Source organism: Ostrea edulis, chromosome 2, assembly GCF_947568905.1.
Source record: "Ostrea edulis chromosome 2, xbOstEdul1.1, whole genome shotgun sequence".
Lineage (NCBI taxonomy): Eukaryota > Metazoa > Mollusca > Bivalvia > Ostreida > Ostreidae > Ostrea > Ostrea edulis.
The window spans coordinates 78743808-78752407 of NC_079165.1; positions in this window are offsets into that span (position 1 = coordinate 78743808).

The window sequence follows — 8600 nt, forward strand, 5'->3', positions numbered from 1 at the left end:
GTTAAAATATTTTTTACTCTTTCAAAATGAGCCTAGCCGGCTTTCGTATAACAACGATCAATGAAAATAATATTTTAATGCAGCGTTATTAGAATGTTCAACAGTTTACAATGAAAAGTGAAAGCGTTTGTGTACTTGGATTTTATTCAGGTGGTTTCTTTGGATCTGGGGGCGAGAAGAAATTCTGAGACACTTTAGTAAGTAAAGCTGTTGAGATTTATTACTTTCAATATGGCCCAAAGAAAAGAGACTGTGCTTTGAATGCTTGGTGCCGCAACATGTCGAGGTACTTTCGATTAGGCCTGTCCAGTAGGTGGTTGATTCCTTGTTGATGATAATAGTGTGGACATCTCTTTGTTTTCTTATCGTAAGTTTTGACCTAGTTTAACGTAGTTATTGATCGAGTTCATATTCTTATGGTCGGTAACTTGCATTATATGTCAGTGGGGCCAATATCATTTTAATTTTGCTATAAAAGAAATTCTAAATAAATACAGAATAACAAGTTATACGCTTTATTTCATGCGTCGATATGCATTAACACAGAAAATATGCCATCCAAGCGGGGACAGTGTCATAAGTAGTTCGGACCGGAAGTGCTTTATCAAACGGGCGTGTGATAAAGCTACGCTTTATGTCACTTGCAATATATACTACATGCATGAGATAAGATCCCAAATTATAAAATATGCACACATATTCAATTTTTCAAACACATTTAGGTCCATGGGTCTACATTAATTATCCAATTAAAGTATTAATATAATATAGTTAATATAACATAAGCTTAGTTGAAAACTTAGTCGAATAGTAACGTAAACATATATTTACGTAGTTTCGTGAAACGCAGTTTGCGCTAAACTAAGATTATACGTAACTAGATTGACGTAGTCGGCGTAAGATTTAGTTAGTTATTGATGAAACAGTGTCCTGATCCCACCTCTGGCATATTCAAGGGTCGGTGTTTCCCCAACTCTCTATTTTGTATTGCTTATAGGAGTTATGAGATTTATCACTGTTTGTTATCTTCACCTTTCATATGCTGATTGTACAAATATATCTCACTTTTGACATCGATTTGTCACGACACCAGTCGTAATTGTTTAGTCAAACATAAGAGAAAAATGTTTTTATTTACAGTATTTTACATAGAAAAACCGAGTTCAATTGTTCAAGATAAGATAACATCCATGGCAGAGGAGGAAGAAATGTTGGTATAATTGCCCTTTGCACGACGGATTAAGGAGGGAGTATTCTCTGTTGACCGGTCACACCCACTGCGAGCCCTATCTTAATAAGGTAAAAAAGTTATGAAGGAATTCGATCGTATATGACATCACTGATATGGCCAATCATCTATATGGATATCAAAACTTCTGTCACTTCATCAAAAGCTTGTACGGTTGCCATTTGAATTTTATAATGACAAACTTCACAAAAACGATCAAAAATATGTTTTATCTGCAGATAGTACCATCCAGATTTGATAGTATTGATCTATCAATTAATTTGACTTTGATATCTTCCTATGTTATATGCTTGAATTGAAATAATGACATATGCTCATGTGATTTTTTTTTTTTTTTCGACCTTATTTCATGCTCCGTAAACCATTCTGAGTCATTATAGATGCGCTAGTCAGAAACTGTTTATAAGCTTCGACATTATCTTTAACATTACATACTTTAATCAGATATACTGCATTGCACTTTCCTGTCAAGGAAGACAACAAAAAGTTTAAGTAGTACGGCATACTTTTTAATTAGACTTCCGGAGAAGTAAAATGAAAAGAAATGAACATATCAGTACATATCGGGAGGAAAGTACGGAATGTGGTATTGGAAAATTTCGACCTCAATTTCTGCAACATTTTGCCAATATCAATGTCTTTGTAGCTGTATATTGTGCAACCAATTTGGTATCTCAAACCTTGGTTGTATACGTCAACACACAAGTGTCCAATCTTGAGCGACAGTTTGGTTTAAATAGCGCTCAAAGTGGTCTTATAATGGCCTTTAATGACATTGGTTATTTTTCGTTTTTTTTATTTATTTCTGCTGCCGCTCGGTTTGTTCACATCCCCCGTGCGTTATGTTTTTGCATTTTCTTGTACGGGATTTCTGGATTAACCTGTGCTCTTCCACAGTGGATTGCTGTTTCACAGGGTATGCTGACTACTCTCAATGTAAGTTCAAATTTCATTAATGCAAGCGAAGATAGCAACAAAAGAATACATCTTTGTCGACCCCAGAACCGTTTTATTGATAAGGTTTGTCAGTCTGCTCTGGAAGAAAAAAGTAGTGTTCTAGCTGCGCCAAGTTATTCCATTCAAACTCTGGCACTTTCACTGATCGGAATCGGAATGGCCTTGCAAGGTATCGGGAAAGCTCCCAGAGTTCCTTTTTACATGGTCTATATTGATGACAACATTGATCGCAGAAAAACCGGATTTTACACAGGTATTGTTCTCAATTTTATTCACGCATTTTCCCGTTGTTTCGTTCAATGCGTCACATCAACTTTGTACGTATACCATTATATCTGACACCGCTATTAATGTCGCAAGAAATTAGTAAAATATATAACATCACCCATAACATTACTTAGAAGCAGTCAGAAATATAAACCGAATGCATTGTAAAGCATCTATCTGTTCATTATTTGATGAAAACGCTAATACTGCACTACTCATATCTGGAGTTTATGCGTCTTTTTTATTACAATACAAATGTATAGTTTTCTCAATATCTGACTAGGCATTGTGGTTTCTTCCGCCATGTTCGGTCCAGCAATAGCATTCGCAGTTGGAGGATATTTCAGCAAAATCTATGTGACTTTAGAAGGTAATTAAGTACCTATTCTGATGCATAAATGAAACACTGCGACAACCTAGATGTTCACGTGAAATTCATAATACACCTTTTCATCTTTAATATCCCAGTAAAAACAAGCACCACATAAAAGTCCCAATAAATCCAATTAGGCCAAATGGTCAAAGCCCAGTAGAATATCCAGGAAAAAATCTCAGAAATATAATTTGTAAAGGTAAAAAAGATCTCAAAAACAATATGGAATGGCGGGTCTTAGTTACGGTATCAAGTTTTATATAAGATCTAATAGAAGTTTCATTTATAACCTTTTCTCATTAGATATAATGCTACCATTTTGTCAAATTTCCATATAGTTCAGCGTTACATATTTCAAAATAAATGCAAGTAGTAGTGAAAGTACAGGGATTCATTGTTGTTGCGATGTAAAAAAAAAAAAAAAAAAAAGGGACCAAAAGATAGAGTTAGACTGTGGACGTGATTACGGATTTTTTTTTTTGATTTTTTTTTTACAAGGGCTTCCTAAACGTTTAACACAGGGTATGTATTTTCATGTATTTGTTAGTGCTGAAAATCCTTTCATGGTCCCAGAAACATTTTACTTCTTAAATTATATCACGATATATATTCAATGATCTCTCCGAATATAATTCAAAGTATTTAGATTAAAAGGAATTTTCTTCGGTATTCAATCAATTTTATGTTTCATACTGTTGAATCACCATTGTGAGTGAGAGAATGATGTTCGTGGATTTCGAGGGTCACTATTATCCACGAATTTACGTGTCCTCCAATATATTTAAAAATCAAGTAGAGTTATCTCTCTTAGTAACATCGTATCGCTTACCACGACTATTGGCCTCCACGAATCAAAATGATTCCACAATGTTGCGAAGAGGATTAAGCTACTCTTTCTCGTATTTTCCTCAACATTGACGTTTTCAGATCGGCGATCAACTTATTTTCATTTGGTACCTTAAAAGGTGTCTTCTAAGAAAGCCTTAAAAGTTCATTACCCCACCAATTCTAGTTTTTCTCAGAAAGCCTTAACAGATCATTATCCCACTAATTACTCATTATTAATGTAGTTTTGTTGACCCCTCCATAACTGTTCTCTAACATTGATTTTGATTACGGATTACTCCGTTTACCTGATCAAGATATAGAGATCACGGCGGGTGTGACCGGTAGACAGGAGATGCTTACTCCTCCTAGGCACCTGGTGCCACCACTGGTATACCCAGGGGTCCGTGTTTGCCCAACTCTTTATTTTATATTGGTTGTAGGAGCTACATGTATGGGATTGATCACTGTTCGTTATCTTCTACTTTCATTCCATTCTTCATGATTCAAACTGAATCTATGCATGGATTTCTTTATTACAGAGATCGATATGGATCCACTGGACCCTCGTTGGATCGGAGCTTGGTGGCTAGGGTTTGTTGTCTTTGGGACTGTGTCTGTCCTTCTGTCTCTCTATCTTCCGTTCTTTCCACGGCGGCTGAAAATGTCCCCAAAAGACATCGCTAAAGGCAAAGTTCAGGAAAGGCCGAGTACACAGAAACAATCCCTGTCGGAGAAAATGAAATGTAACATAAATTTTGTTAGAAAATTACATTTATTCATTTACTGTCATAGATATGTAGGGCAGAAAGGTTTCTCATGTTTGGTTTCATAACTGTGGGATAATAAGAAGTCATTTCTGAGATGAATTTAAGTTATGAATTTAATTTAAATTTTGGATCATCTGTAAATTTCATAATCTTAGAATTAATTGTAAAAACTATGTTTCATTTCCAACAATCTTACAAATATTTTATTACAGATTATATGGTCACAATGAAAAGGTGATGATAACAAACAGTTATCAATATCACATTTCACACAAATAGTACAAAATTAGGAGTAAGGCAAACACGGACCCGATGTTGCTGAAGTACCACAAATTAGACCGATGCTTAGTGCCATAGCGGTTCGCATCTTTTAACGTGTCAACGACTGCTGAGACACAAGACTTTCCTTTTTATGGTTATTTGAAAAACCCCAAACACTCACTTCGAAATATCGAGTGATTGGAAATGGAACAATCAGTACCTATGAGTGATAAGCATGCGTCTAAATTTGAGGTACTTCGTATACAGCTGGTTGCGTCTCAATATGAGTGAAAAGTTCTCGACGGGGAGTATAACAATCAAGCAATCAATTGAACGTTGAAAAAAAATGATATTTTGATGAAACTGTATGAATATGCTTAATCAGGTGTAAACATAGTTGCCATGTCAAACTGACACGATTCTGTTGAACAAGTGGATAAAGAAAGCAAGAAAGAACCAGATTTTCAGGATCCTAAGCCCTTCATTCAGTATCGTTGATATACTCTAGATATACGGTTTCACAAAATATTTGGAAACACGACATTGATATACATCAGCGAGAAAACTACATTCCACGTTTTTAAATACCTTTGTTGTATAACATTTATTCCATTATTCAAGTACAACAATGAGTATTCACGGATATCACATTACTTAAACTGCACATTGGGCTTTTAATGCTAAATGCCGTATGTCGACGCAGAAAATTCAAGACGTATCTAGAAAGAAAAATAAACGTAACGATATATATTCAAGTGCTTTAAATCTAAATGAATATCATTTTATACCTTTATTTCTGGCAAAGTTCCCCCATCCTCCCAAATCACGAACAGTAAGTAAGAAGACATCAATGTATTGATAAATTACAATGATAGCATCTACCATCTTAAGCCTTCAAGCATGCATTTAGAAAAGAAATTGTATAAAAAAAGGTATCGATACAATTATTCATGTACAAATATGCATGAAATCAATAACAATATCATTAGATATGCAATACTAGTTTTACAGTGCGCATAATTTATATTGTCAATTAAACCGTTTCTTTGAAGTGAGTACTTTTTTTGTTTAGAATGCACAAACTGGATTGGCATTAAAACGATAGATAAAAAATAAGCGTTTTGATGCCATAGACAGCTGCTTCCTCAATAAAATCGGAATTGAAGATAGTCTTATCTTTACGCAACGATTCCTCACGATGAATTAAAGACTAGGATTTTTGATATCATAGACGGCTGCTTCAATAAAGTAGAACACGGAAATATGGTTGTTATAACGTGTAACCTGCCATTAGGTCGAATTTTGACTGACGTGTTTCATACCAATACGGAACTTTCGAGATACGAATCCACCCGACTTTTATCGCGCATTGAACGTAACTTGAAAGGCATGTCACTTCCGGATTACAATAACAATTAAGTAATCAAGCCTGGAATACTTCAATTGCTATCCAATTCCTGTATTAAAATTCTATTTTTCAAAGAAAGCAATCGCTACTAGCATTTATAGGAAAATGCAATTGATTAAATTATATGCAGTTGGCGAGGAAAACAAATATTGGTAAAACTTCAAGCCTTCCATCCAATGATACGCGTCTAAATACGCCCTTTTCTTTCCATCTTATTTACACCCTGGTACTAAGCACCAATAGTGACTTGAATCGTCATCGTGGGACTGCGCATAGCTCTTTACGGACGGTATGCTAGCAATACACCAGTTGTATCGATGTCAACTTTGCCCTACAATTGTTTACTATCACGTGACCGCGGTTTATAAAGTCAAGTCTAATCGGTCGTTCCGGCACACTCCGAAAGGTCCGTATTGTCAGGGTTTCCTTTACATACTAATTTTGATTACGGATCATTTCATTGGCTTTTATTTCAAGAATGAGTAGATTATATTTCATATTGCTTTTGAAGGGAAGGTAGTGCTAAAGATGCACTATTTAGCCGGACCTTTACATTGACGTCATTCTAAACTAATTACATTACCTACAAATGTCCGTGTTTGCCTTTCTCTTAATTTTCTATCCTTCATTGGATTGATCACAGTTTGTTATCTTCACGTGTTTTCAATAAAAACTAACAGCACTCACCACCTAAAGTGTTGAATCCTCTCGTCCCGAGAAACAGACAGGTCGTCGTGAAAATCTGACAATTGAATACTTTTCCCGTCGTTGGTCAAATAAATAAGGGTACATAAAAGCCTTTAAATGACCAACGAAAGTAACAATTTTATTCAATTTTGAAATTTGGGGACGACTTCTCCCATATATGTTAAATGGAAAGAATATATAAAGACATTCTCTGAATTTAAATTGTAATCTATTTACGCAAATCATGTTATTGCACTACGTTATTAAGACACTTTGTTAAAAACACAACCGCTATAAACAAGTATGAGATAGAATGGAATGGATTTCGTATACACTCGGAAAAACAATCCTCCTGTCCCCTTTAAAGCCATTGTTTTATTACTGATCTTTTTTTTTTTGACAGCATTCGGAGTTATTAACGAGTCCATATACTTTCTTGTTTATATCCAATATCTAAATACGAAAAAGTGACCAATTTTCTATGATTATTATCAGCTATCGGCTACATATCAAAGCCTCAATATGGTGCTATTAGACACACTTAATAAAGGTATCCTCTTTTCAGTGAGTATGGTATCATACTTCAGAATTATCCGGAATCCAATTTTCATTCTGACGTCAGCCAACCAAGTCTTCACCATACTGTCGGTCGGTGGCTGGAGCGGCTTCGTCGCAAAATTCATGATGATACATTTCAACATTCCACTGCATATGGCGAATTATATATTGGGCAAGTAAAATCTTCTACAGTATTCCGTTTTATATTTGTAGAGCAATCGTTAAAGAACACATCAAGATACTCTGGGGTCATCATGGGAACACATTTTTATTTACATGTCAAGAAGATTGTTTACATAACTATTTGAGAAATTGTACCCTTGCACTCTTAAGAAGACTTTTAATAACGATTCATTAATAATCTTTCGGAATGAAAAAATGTTTTGTGCAATGTTTTATTGACTCGCGCACATTATGATTTCAGCTGGTGCTCATATGTTGACTGTCTCCGTTGGGACATTCTTGGGAGGACTTCTCACAAGAAAAATAAGTATGATACCAAGAAATGTGTACAAGATGATACTATGTTTCTATAGCCTGAATACGATTTTCCTAGCTGTTGCTATGCTAATGAGTTGTCCACAGCCGACGATAATTGGTCCGGGAACAAAGTGAGTATTGTGAGGAGGAAACGGTAAGATTCAGTACAGTAATATTTAATCTATGCAAGGTGAAGATAACGAACAGTGATCAATCTCATAACTCCTACAAGCAATAGAAAATAGATAGTTGGGCAAACACGGACCCCTGGACACACCAGAGGTGGGATAAGGGGCCTAGGAGGAGTAAGCATCCCCTGTTGACCGGTCATACCCTTTGTGAGCCCTATATCCTGATCAGGTAAACGGATTTATCCGCAGTCAAAATCAGTGTGCCAAGAACGGCTTAACAATCGGTATGAAACACGTCAGACAGCTTTTGACCCAATTCGAGGTTGTATTGACGAACTAGATCGGACCATAGAATTTGCGAACTGCTGACTTCAATCGAGACTGTTGAAATCCCTGTACCATCAACTTGTTTGTCAGTAGCTTACCTCGATTTAAAAACTGACTATACCCAGAACAAGCTCTTGCATATCGAATCAGTTGAGATATATAAACACCATATGCAGGTGATAATGGAATATTGCTACACAAATATGGAAAGTTGACGATGGAGAAGCTGAAATCATCCCGTTTGTCATACAGTTGAGTTGTCAGTTTGCCGTTAATGTCTACTTTCAATAAAATATATAAGTATGAA